Source organism: Hordeum vulgare, chromosome 7H (genome assembly GCF_904849725.1).
Source record: "Hordeum vulgare subsp. vulgare chromosome 7H, MorexV3_pseudomolecules_assembly, whole genome shotgun sequence".
Taxonomy (NCBI): Eukaryota; Viridiplantae; Streptophyta; class Magnoliopsida; order Poales; family Poaceae; genus Hordeum; species Hordeum vulgare.
The window spans coordinates 66,102,402-66,114,570 of NC_058524.1; positions in this window are offsets into that span (position 1 = coordinate 66,102,402).

A 12,169-nucleotide genomic window follows, 5' to 3' on the forward strand; every position below is an offset into this window, starting at 1 on the left:
GAGATCCCCTCCTCCCGCGCGAGCTGCAGCCAGATAGCACCCCGCCGCTCGGACGCCCCTGGCGACGGCGAGGAGGGGAGGGACTGGTGAGGAGAGTCCGACTGCGGGGGGGGACGGGGTCGCCGCCCGTGTCACCCCAGGGAGGGAGCGGCGCGGGGGCCTCTTTCTTGTTCTAAGATGCGATGTCTCTTTTAAAATGGGGAGAATATCACTTCCCGGCCTCTGCACCAACTAGGGATTCATACAACCATTTTAGTATGAGTACCAAGACAAACATGGTCCTCGAAATTTTTTAAATGAGTATCAAGATTTTTTAGATGAGTGGTTTCATCACACGTCAAAATTGATCCTCAATAAACGGGAGAAAACTCCCTGTGCATCACCTGTCAATTCTAGGAATTGAATTCGGGTCGTTGGGCTGCACAACCGCATGCCCAACCACTTAGCCAAGGCTTTCTTTGCGGATAAATTTTTTTCTGCGCATTTTAGTACAAGATTTTTTTGAAACGTAAAATATGATTTTTTGATTTTTTTCAAAAAACGAGCATGAGCTCCATGGAGCTCGTCCTACAAAACGCCAGCTCATGGAGCTCGTCCTACAAAACGCCCCACTCATAATCTCATTCTTCAGTTGTTATCCTTCCTGTCATGTTGGCTTATGTCCTATCTACATAGGAGTTGCTGTATCAATTTCCTAGATCACATTGTGTCATTGATATCCTTACTACAAAAAAAACACTGGCATAAATTTATTCGTATATCATGTTTTGACGCACTGGAATATGCATAATTTAGTACTCCCTCTTTGTCACCATAACTGTTTCAATTTGGGTTTTGATGCACTGGAATATGCTTTGACAACTTTATATAACTCGAGATTCAACTGATCGAGTAAAAATAAGAAAAACGTTAGACGTCAGGTCCGCGTGGGATTTTAGGTGATTGATGGAAGTTCCATCTTATTCTATGTTCATGCCAAAATTGTTTATGCACACTAGTGGAGAAAGGGGTATTAGAACCGGTTGGTAAGGGCCTTTGGACCCGGATACACATCCGGTGCTACGTATCCAGGACTAAATGTCCCCCCCTTTAGCACCGGTCTCTTACAAACCGGTGCTAAAGGCCTCCACGTGGGCGCCGAAGAGTGCGCGCAGGCGGAGGACCTTTAGTACGTGTTTTTTTCTTTTTTTTCTTTTTTTTCCTTTTCTTTTCAGGGTTTCCAATTCCGTATTTCGGTGTTTCCGTGTTCCGTATTTTCAGGGTTTTCGTTTACGTGTTTCCGGTTCCGTATTTCCGTTTACGTCTTTCCGATTCCGTGTGTCCGTGTTCCGTTTTTTACGAACACGTAATCGGAAACACGTATCCGGAAACACCGATTCCGTGTTTGCGGTTAAGTGTTTCTCCGATTCCGTGTTTGCAGTTAAATGTTGATGCACCAAATAAAAGTATATATATACATGTAACACGAAGTACTGGACCGATTATCATTACATAATTTGAAGTTCGTTTCCTATAGCTGTATACTTGCATAGAGAAGAGGGAGCTGGCTATTGGTTCATAGGATGGAAAAATTCTCCGCCTTCATCTATGACTTGCGTGAGGAGAAATCCTGCCAATTCCTCTGCAACTGCCTTGCAACCTTGGATTGGTCTTAGCATCGCCCGCTTTGTTGCAGCTTTAAAAGAAGTAGATGAAAACAATTAAGTTATGAACAAAACTAACATAATTGATGGCAACATAAATAAAGTTGTGAAGATCCAGTTACGTACCTCTAGATTTCTGGAAGTACGGGATTTCTCATTGATAATCTTGTGAATGTACTCGCAAACGTAGTATCCACAATAATCAGTGCCCTGTGGTTGTTGCGGGACGCCCTATATACGAGAACATAATTCAGTCAAATTAATAATAATTAAGAGAATGGTAATGTTATTGAAACGAGGGTACGTAGTACTACTTACTTTGTTAATCTGAAAGTGGAGCTTGTCTGCCCATGTACCGGGTTCTTCCTTGATGAACATTTGCCAAACCCTGGCCGACAAAGAAAAATGAATACAAGAGTTAATTATTACTTACTTGATATCAGGAAATGAACGAAAAAGAGGCCGATGAACGAAAGAGGCCGATATATATATATACCTTTGAAGCATCTGACGCGCGCTCTTCCATTTGTCAGCGTCCCAGGTTAACGGGTCCCAGACTTCAACCACTCCTTGATCGATTCTAATGATGAACAATATGAAGTGGGACCTGCGCACGTGTACACACGCAGTCATGCATACTCATCAATTACACTTAACATCAGGTAAGCAAAATGGAATGTGTACAAGACAGTAACACTCACTTGAATCCGTAGGGCCAAAGTATTTCTTTTTTGGTACTTTGTCGCTTCAAAAACCTTAGCAAATCATCCGGTGTATCCTTTTTGAACTTTTCTATTGTCTCTTGATGAAACGAATACGGGTCAATGAACCCAAAGTCCCAGATTCCTGCCAGCCTGCATTCACGAATCTTCATTCTGCATAGTAGCGTACAAAAAGAATGTCTCGTGAGTGATAATTATACAGGCAATGAACGCGAGCTTAACTAAATAATTAAATTACACAAATAAATCACTTACAAACAGTAGCAGCTGACGATAGCTTTGTCGAGGGCACGTTGATTGTACATCTGGAAAAAATCATCGAACCCAACCTCCACACCGTACTCTCCGAAGTAGTGTTGATCCTGAACTGCCGCCATGATACAGTCTCTCTTTTGCCTTGCGGCCTCCAAGTACCAACCATGTAAATTCCATAGTTGGGTTGTTAGAGCACTAGGATTTTCGACCAGAGGCTGCTCGGGCTTATATTTATATACCACATCAGCAATAGCGTAACCTACGTCGCCCATGCGTGGACCGGACACTGAAGCCTGGTCAGATAACACCTTGAGCGGGGCAATTGACTGTGCTTCTTGTTGTCCGAGCTGGGGAACTTGTTTCCCGCATTTCGTCTGCTCCGCCTGCTTCATCTGCTCCGCCTGCTTCATCTATGCGGTGTGCATCTTTTCAATGAACCGTTCATAGTCTGAAAGGGGCGGCGGTGGCGGCGGTTCAGGATAATATAAGTTGTCAATGGTGCGCTCAATTTTCCACTTTGGTACGTTCTTGAGAGTTTCCTTCCAGATGTCTGGAGGGGGCTTCAGGGGAAACCGTGCGAACCATGCTTTGTTTTTGGCTTTCACGGCCTCGTCTAGTTCCTCCGGAGTCATCAGGCCTGGTAACTTTGGGGGAGTCTTGACTTTATTGGGTTTCCTTTCTCTCTTCTTGGGAGGAGTCCCGTTTCTTCCGAACTGCAGCTTCCGCTTTGCCGTACCCGTAGTGCGCGCATCCGTCGGCTCACTGGAGTGCACGGGCGATGGACACTCGGCCTCGGGCTCCCTATCTTCGTTGTGGGGTGGACTTGGAGGTGCGTTGGGGGGTGGACTTGGAGGTGCGTTGGGGGTGGACTTGGAGGTCATGCATTCTCTGTACGAAAGTGAAAAAACTATTAAAAATAGGCTTACATGTGGTGCAACATTCAGTAATTAATTGTTGGAGGTGGTGCATAATTGTACCTGGAGGAGTCGGTGGCCTTGGCGCCGCGTTAGGAAACACGATGTGTTTCTTCTTCCACAAGATGATACCAAGCTCCATTTCTCCCAGTGTCTTCTCACCTTCACCTCCAGGAATATCAAGCTCAATTGACTGGCATCCCGGCGTAATTGTTGACAACCCGACACGAGCATGGGATGTTGGAATCTGACCATCATGGTAGGTTGCTCCAGGTTGATTCGGTAAAGCATAGCCTGACGCCACCATGAAGGATATGTTCCCCATTGGCATATGTATCTCACAGTTTGTCTTCTCCGTGACATCATTCACGGGGTAGTGAGGCGTCGACGGTTCGACTGCAGGACCGTCTTCTAGCTGCAGCTGCGTGGAACCCACGCTGCTTCTATGCTGAGATGGGACGGCATCTGCTACAGGATCGTCTTCTAATTGCTGCCTATCAGCGTCAGGTGCAGGATCTTCTTCCTCCTCTTCAGTGTCAGGTACAGGGTGTCCCCCTTTCTTCAAGAGAAACAACACCTTTTCTTCTAATGTCGCTATCCGTTCCAGCGCCTTCCTCTTGCTTCTACCACGGCTTCTGTAAGTGCCAAGGTCCGCCGGAAACCCTTGGTTCCACGGGGTAGTGGCTCCAAAGCCTCGTGTTCGTCCCCACTTTTCGGGGTTCCCGAGTGCCTTCGTCAACTCGTCGTTCTCTCTATCGGGAACAAAAGTTCCTTTTCGAACAGCTTCTATTGCCTTCTCTAGATCTGATACGACTTGTCTTATTTTTTCCGACCATGGTCCCTCCGCAACAATCATCCCAGTCTCAGCGTCCAACGTTGCCCCATGCGCGAACAACCAGAACTTGGACCTATCGGGCCAGTCATGTGTCTGTGGAATGATATTTCTTTTCAGAAGCGCATCTTCATAGCGTCGCCACCTAGGCAGGGCAGTCATGTAGCCACCTGACCGCAAAATATGGTGACATTTCTTCTTCTTCGCATTCTCCGTATTTGTGGCTGATCGGGATGTAAAGACACCCGATTTCTTGTACGCCTTAAAATCAGGCCAAGCGTCTCTTATCTTCACTAGGTGCCCAGTGAAAACTGGATCTTCGTCCTTATATTTCTTCCACAAGTCTTTCTTCCACCTCTGGAATTGTGTGGCCATCTTCTTCAAAGCCCACTCCTCGACTTTCTTCTTCTTATCTTCCGCTACGCTGAAATTTAGCCAGACCGTGTCGCAAAGCACTCTTTTCAATCTGTCATCGACATAAGTAGCTCCAACGTTGGCGCCGGTCTTTGGCTTATGCCATTCTATTAAGTTGATCGGGACCAGGTCTCTTACAACAACTCCGCACTGATTTACAAATTTGCGATAAGTTTCTGGGGGTTCCAGTGGTTTGCCATCAGCAGCAACTTTATCGATCGAGTACCTTGCAGTATCTTTCAACCTTGCGGCCGGGCCTCGTTTCGACTTTGTCTCAGTACTTGCGCTAGGTGTTCCGGAGGGCACCTAAACGGGAAAATAATGATTCGTTAGTAAGTGCAATAAAAATTAATTGTTGCATCAACACTGACTTGAGATATACATTGGCAGAGTTTGTTCCGGAGGGCACTTCTTCATCTACTACATCTTCTATATTCTCAGCTCCGTCACCGGAGTCGTTCAAAAATTGATTGCTAAACGCATGCCCACCGTCGTCATCATGATATATGGCCGTTGCATCTTCAAAAATCATCTGGCACATGTATCTTTCCTTCTCCGCCTCACCCATTTCCGCGAGCTGATCGGCATGCTGATCATGTGGTTCTTGGGGATCCATAGCTCAACACCTGCTAGTAACAAGAATTTAACTTAGCAAAATTATTTACGGAAAAGTTTTACGGAACCGGAAATTTTACGGAAAAGTTTTACGGAAACGTCGGAGTCGTAATCGTCGCAAAGTTTTACGGAATCGTCGGAAAGTTTTACGGAATCGTCGGAATCGTCGGAAACTTTCCCCGCAGTTATGGAATCGTCGGAATCGTAGGAAAGTTTTACGGAATTGTAATCGTCGGAAAGTTTTACGAAATCGTCGGAATCGTCGGAAACTTTCCCCGCAGTTATGGAATCGTCGGTTTAGGGTAAACTATGAATCGTCGGAATCGTCGGAATCGTCGGTTTAGGGTTTTACGGAATCGTCGGAATCGTCGGTTTAGGGTAAACTATGAATCGTCGGAATCGTTGGTTTAGGGTTTTACGGAATCGTCGGAATCGTCGGTTTAGGGTAAACTATGAGTCGTCAGAATCGTCAGTTTAGGGTTTTACGGAATCGTCGGAATCGTCGGTTTAGGGTAAACTATGAATCGTCGGAATCGTTGGAATCGTCGGTTTAGGGTTTTACGGAATCATCGGTTTAGGGTAAACTATGAATCGTTGAAATCGTCGGAATCGTCGGTTTAGGGTTTTACGGAATCGTCGGAATATGATGAAGGCGGCTTCACGTAACTTTTTTTTATAGGATGTCCTTACGTGAATATACGAAAATATGGATATACGAAAATATGGATATACCTTTGACGACGGCGAGGCGAAGAGGCGGCGAGGAGGCGACGGCGCGATGAGGAGGCGGCACGAGGATCGGCGAGGAGGTGGCGCGAGGAGGCCGCGCGCGAGGAGGCGACGGCGCGGCGAGGAGGCGGCGAGGATCGTCGGCCGGCGAGGCGGCGCGAGGAGGCCGCGGCGCGAGGAGGCGGCGGCGCGGCGAGGAGGCGCGCGGCGGCGGCGCGCGCGAGGAGGCGGCGGCGGCGCGGCGGGGAGGCGGCGCCGCGCGAGGAGGCGACGGCGCGGCGAGGCGGGGAGGAGAGATCGAGGCCGAGTCGGGGAGGAGAGAAGGCACGCGCGGGAAGGCGAGAAGTTGGCGACCCCGGAGAGGTATAGGGCCTTTAGCACCGGTCTGTGTTAACAACCGGTGCTAAAGACCCTTTAGCACCGGTTGTTAACACAGACCGGTGCTAAAGGGTCCAAAATTGAGCGCGAACCGAACCCACCTTTAGGACCGGTTGTTGTTACAGACCGGTCCTAAAGGTCACCTTTAGGACCGCTTGTTGTTACAGACCGGTCCTAAAGGTTTTTTTCGTTTTTCTTTTTTTCTTTTTTCTGTTTCCTGTTTTCTTTTTCTTTTTGTTTCCTTTTTCTTTTTCCTGTTTCTTCTTTTATTTTTCTTTTTTCCTTTTTTTTTCCTGTTTTCTTTTTCTTTTTGTTTCCTTTTTCTTTTTCCTGTTTCTTCTTTTATTTTTCTTTTTTCCTTTTTTCTGTTTCCTGTTTTCTTTTTCTTTTTGTTTCCTTTTTCTTTTTTCTGTTTCTTCTTTTATTTTTCTTTTTTGTTTCCCTTTTCTGTTTTTTTACATTTATTTACAAATTGTCAAAATGTCATTTTTACATTTAAAAAATAAAAATGATATTTATCAAAATGGTCAAATTTAGTGGAAACTGGTCAAATTTTTAATATTTATCAAAATGGTCAACACAATTACATAAAAGGTTTAATACATTGTTACACATCACCAACAACACCCCCTATCTATTTTTCTTCTTGCCTTTCTTCTGATTGCGCCGTAACCATGGACTATCTTCATCATTTAACGAGATGCTTGGATCATCTTTGACTTTGAAGGGAGGAATTTCATCAAATTGATTGTAATCTTCTGACATCTCTGTCTTGTCCTCGACTCCCACGATGTTTCTTTTCCCTGAAAGAACTATGTGGCGCCTTGGCTCATCGTCTGATGTATTCGCTTCCTTATCTTTTCTTTTTCTCGGTCTGCTAGACATGTCCTTCACATAGAAAACCTGAGCCACATCATTGGCTAGGACGAATTGATCATTGCCGTACCCAAGATTCTTCTGATCCACTGTTGTCATTCCGTACTTCGGGTCTACCTTCACGCCTGACAGGTTGAACCATTTGCACCAGAACAAAGGGACCTTAAAGGAAGGTCCGTAGTCAAGTTCCCATATCTGCTCTATGTAACCATAGTATGTGACTCTTTGCCCGTTGTCGTCTTTTGCATCAAACCGGACGCCACTGTTTTGGTTGGTGCTCTTTTTATCTTGATCTGCCGTGTAAAATGTGTTACCATTTATCTCGTACCCTTTAAAGGTCAATACAGTCGAAGATGGTTGCTTGGCCAACAAGTATAGCTCATCTTCAACAATGTTGTCATTAATGAGACGTCTTTGCAACCAACCACCGAAAGTCTTCGCGTGTTCTTTAGCAATGAAATCTTCAGGTTGCTCCGGGTATTCCGAGCGTAAAATATCCTTGTGTTCCTGGATATATGGAGCCGCCAAGATGGAATTAACTAGAACTGTGTAGTGTGCTTGAGTGAAAGATTGCTCGTCCATACATGTTGTTGATTTCTTTCCTAGCGTGCCTTTTCCACGCAGTCTCCCCTCATGGCGCGACTGAGGAACACCGATCGGGTTCAGGTCAGGAATAAAGTCAACACAAAACTCAATGACCTCCTGTGTTCCATAGCCCTTGACCATGCTTCTTTCTGGCCTAGCACGGTTTTTAACATAATTCTTCAAGACTCCCGTGAACCTCTCAAAGGGGAACATATCGTGTAAGAATACAGGACCGAGAACGGAAATCTCTTGGACTAGGTGAACTATGAGGTACGTCATAATATTGAAGAAGGTTGGTGGGAACACCAACTCGAAGCTGACAAGACATTGGACCACGTCCTTCTGTAAACTTGGTAGAGTTGCTGGATCGATTGCCTTCTGAGAAATTGCGTTGAGGAATGCACATAGCTTCACAATGGGTACTCGCACGTTTTCTAGCAGAAGCCCCCTCAATGCAATCGAAAGTAACTGGGTCATGATCACGTGGCAGTCATGAGACTTTAGGTTTTGGAACTTTTTCTCTTCCAGGTTTAGTATTCCTTTTATGTTCGACGAGTAGCCACACGGGACCTTGATACTTCTCAGGACTTGGAAAAAGATCTCCTTCTCTTCCTTGGTAAGAGCGTAGCTGGCAGGACCTTTGAAATTCTCTGGATTCATCAGGTCGTCTCGTTCGTGCATACGTTGGTGGTGCAGTCGTGCTTTTGGTGTATGTCTCGACTTTTTCCCATGCACGCCCAATAAGTTTAGCAGGTTCACGCAAATATTTTTCGTCACGTGCATCACGTCGATCGCAGAGCGAACCTCTAGGAATTTCCAATAGGGTAGTTCCCAGAATATAGATTTCTTCTTCCACATGGCTACGTGGTTATCGGCGTCATTCGGAACAGATTGTGCGCCAGGACCCTTACCAAAGATTACTTTTATATCTTTGACCATGTCATATATATCAGTACCTTTAGGGAGGGTTGGCTTCCTCCGTGTATCTGCCTCGCCTTTGAAATGCTTTCCTTTCTTTCTTACGGGATGCCTGTCTGGAAGAAATCGACGATGCCCCGGGTACACATTCTTGCCTATATGTATACTTTCAGTCTCGCCTAAACAGTGTGTGCATGCGCTGTATCCCTTGTTTGACTGTCCTGAGATGTTACTAAGAGCGGGCCAATCATTGATGGTTACAAACAGCAACCCTCGTAGGTCAAATTCCTCCTGTTTGTACTCGTCCCACACACGTACACCTTCGTCAGCCCATAACTCTAAAAGTTCATCAACCAGTGGCCTCAGGTACACATCAATGTTGTTGCCGGGTTGCGACGGGCCTGGGATAAGCACTGGCATCATAATGAACTTACGCTTCATGCATAACCAAGGAGGAAGGTATAGATACATAGAGTCACGGGCCAGGTGCTATGACTGCTACTCTGCTCCCCAAACGGATTCAGGCCATTTGTACTTAGACCAAACCTTAAGTTTCTTGGGTCACGTGCAAAGTCCTCGTACTTATCGTCGATGTTTCTCCACTGCGACCCATGAGCGGGTTGTCTCAGCATATCGTCTTCCTTACGGTCTTCTTTGTGCCATCGCAGCAACTTGGCATGCTCTTTGTTTCGGAACAAACGTTTCAACCGTGGTATTATAGGAGCATGCCACATCACCTTGGCAGGAACCCTCTTCCTGGGGCGGTCGTCGCCCTCAACATCACCAGGGTCATCTCGCTTGATCTTATACCGAAATGCACCGCATACCGGACAGGCATTTAAATTCTCGTGCTGACCGCGGTAGAGGATGCGGTCATTGATGCATGCATGTATCTTATGCACTTCCAATCCTAGAGGGCAGACAACCTTCTTTGCTTCGTACGTACTGCAGGGCAGCACGTTATCTCTTGGAAGCATCTTCTTCATTATTTTCAGCAGCTTTTTAAATCCCTTGTCAGATATTCCATTCTCTGCCTTCCATTGCAGCAATTCCAGGGTGGTGCCCAGCTTTTTCCGGCCATCTTCGCAATTTGGGTACAACATTTTTTTGTGATCTTCTAACATGCGCTCCAACTTCAACCTCTCGTTTTCACTTCCGCAGTTTATCTGTTCTTCACGAATGACCTGACGAAGATCATCATCAGACTCATCAACAATGTCCTCAAGTTCAGGCTCGTCTTCCCCCATTTCAGTATCATCGTGTTCACCGAACATAGGATAGTTATCATTATCCTCTTCTTCTTCATTGTCTTCCATTACAACCCCTCTTTCTCCGTGCTTGGTCCAACAAAAATAACTGGGCATGAAGCCTTCTTGCAACAGGTGGGTGTGTATGGTTCTTGAGTTAGGGAAATTCCTCTTATTCTGGCATTTTTTACATGGACAAAAAATAAATCCATTCTGCCTGTTTTTCTCAACCACATTGAGAAAACTATGCATGCCATTAAGGAATTCGGGACGACGTCGATCACTGTACATCCATTGCCGGTTCATCTGCATTATATAAATTTATCAAAAACCATTATGCTAAATCATCATGACTAAATTAATTAATTAATACAAAAAGTTCATCACACGTTAAAACCAAAGTAGCGTAGTGACCATACATATATAGTTCTCATAAAAACACACACTGAAACCAACCATAAAAACTCTCTCTAATTAATGCATTTAAAAACAACAACAAATGCGATCAAAATCGCAACAAAGGTAACAATTGACCCGACGGCATAATGATACCAAGCCTCTTTACTAATTGCATATTTTCTAATCTTTCTAATCTTCAGACGCATTGCGTCCATCTCGCTCTTGTGACCATCGACGACACCGGCAAGAACCTTTTCCAAGGTCATCTTCTCTCTTTCAGTTTTTTCCAACCTTTCTTCAGTTTTTTTCAATCTTTCTTTCAGGCCAACATTTTCTTGTTCAACTAAGTGTAACTTCTCACCAATAGGGTCGATTGGCATTTCCGGTTCCACTACCTCCTAGATAAAAATATCTATGTCAAGTTGGTCGGCGTAATTAATTGTCATATAATTAGGAAATGAAAATATGTAGTTATAAAAGATAATATACCACATCCGAATCATAGACTGGACGAGGGCCAACGGGGACGGATATCAAAACCATGGCGCTATACATATAAAAAAAATCTTACACAATAAGAAAATTATATACAAGTAAATATGTAAATCATACAAATCAAAATTTGTTTTGGTAAATAAAAACAATAGGCTCACCAAGGTTGTGTCGGTGACGGGGCGATCGACGGCGGTGAGGAAGGGGACAAGGCGCGCGACACTAAAAAAAACACAAATCATAATTAAATTTGAGCTCAAATTGCATATGTATACATAACAAATGATGAACTCTCTCTAGCTTAGGCATTTCATCAAACACCTAGCTAGCACAACAAAAATGAAATGAGCAAGAAAACGAGCAAAACTTGCAATGCCGGAAGAGGGAATGTTGATGCTAACCGTAGGACCGATGGGTGCCAACAATCTTGACAAATGGTGGAGAAAAATGGGGATGAATTAGAGCTCCCAAGAGGAAGGAGAGAGCAAAAATGGAGTTGAGCTCGAGCTAGAAAAAATGGGGTGGAATATAGGGTGCTCAGGGAGGAAGGAGAGGAGGGCTTTAGGACCGGTTTGTGTCAAAAACCGGTGCTAAAGGGTCTGACAGCGGGGCCCTGCAGTTGCTGCAAAAATGAGAAAACCTTTAGAACCGGTTTGTGATACAAACCGGTTCTAAAGGGTCTGTCCACTGGGCCCCCCTCCCTGCAGCAAACGGTCCAAAAACCTTTAGGACCGGTTTGTGTTACAAACCGGTCCTAAAGGCCTTCCGGCCATTTGCTGCAGGGAGGGGGCCCAGCGGACAGACCCTTTAAAACCGGTTTATATCCAATCCGGGTCAAATGTGGTTGGCTCAATGCCCTGTTTTCTACTAGTGGCATAAAAATAAAAAAGATTGCAAGTTATCGATTAGCCCGTGCGAATGCACGGGTTCACGACTAGTATGCATAATTTAGTACTCCCTCTTTCTCACCATAACTGTTTCAATTTGGGTTTTGATGCACTAATTTGGAAAGTACGGAGTATGATCCTACAATTTGTGTAACTGATGGATGTAAATTTGTGTAAGTGATCGGGATGTATTGAGGTTGTGCTTGCGAGCCTGGATTGATGACATTTTTGTAACTGGACTTATTCAATAAAGTTCCGTAGAT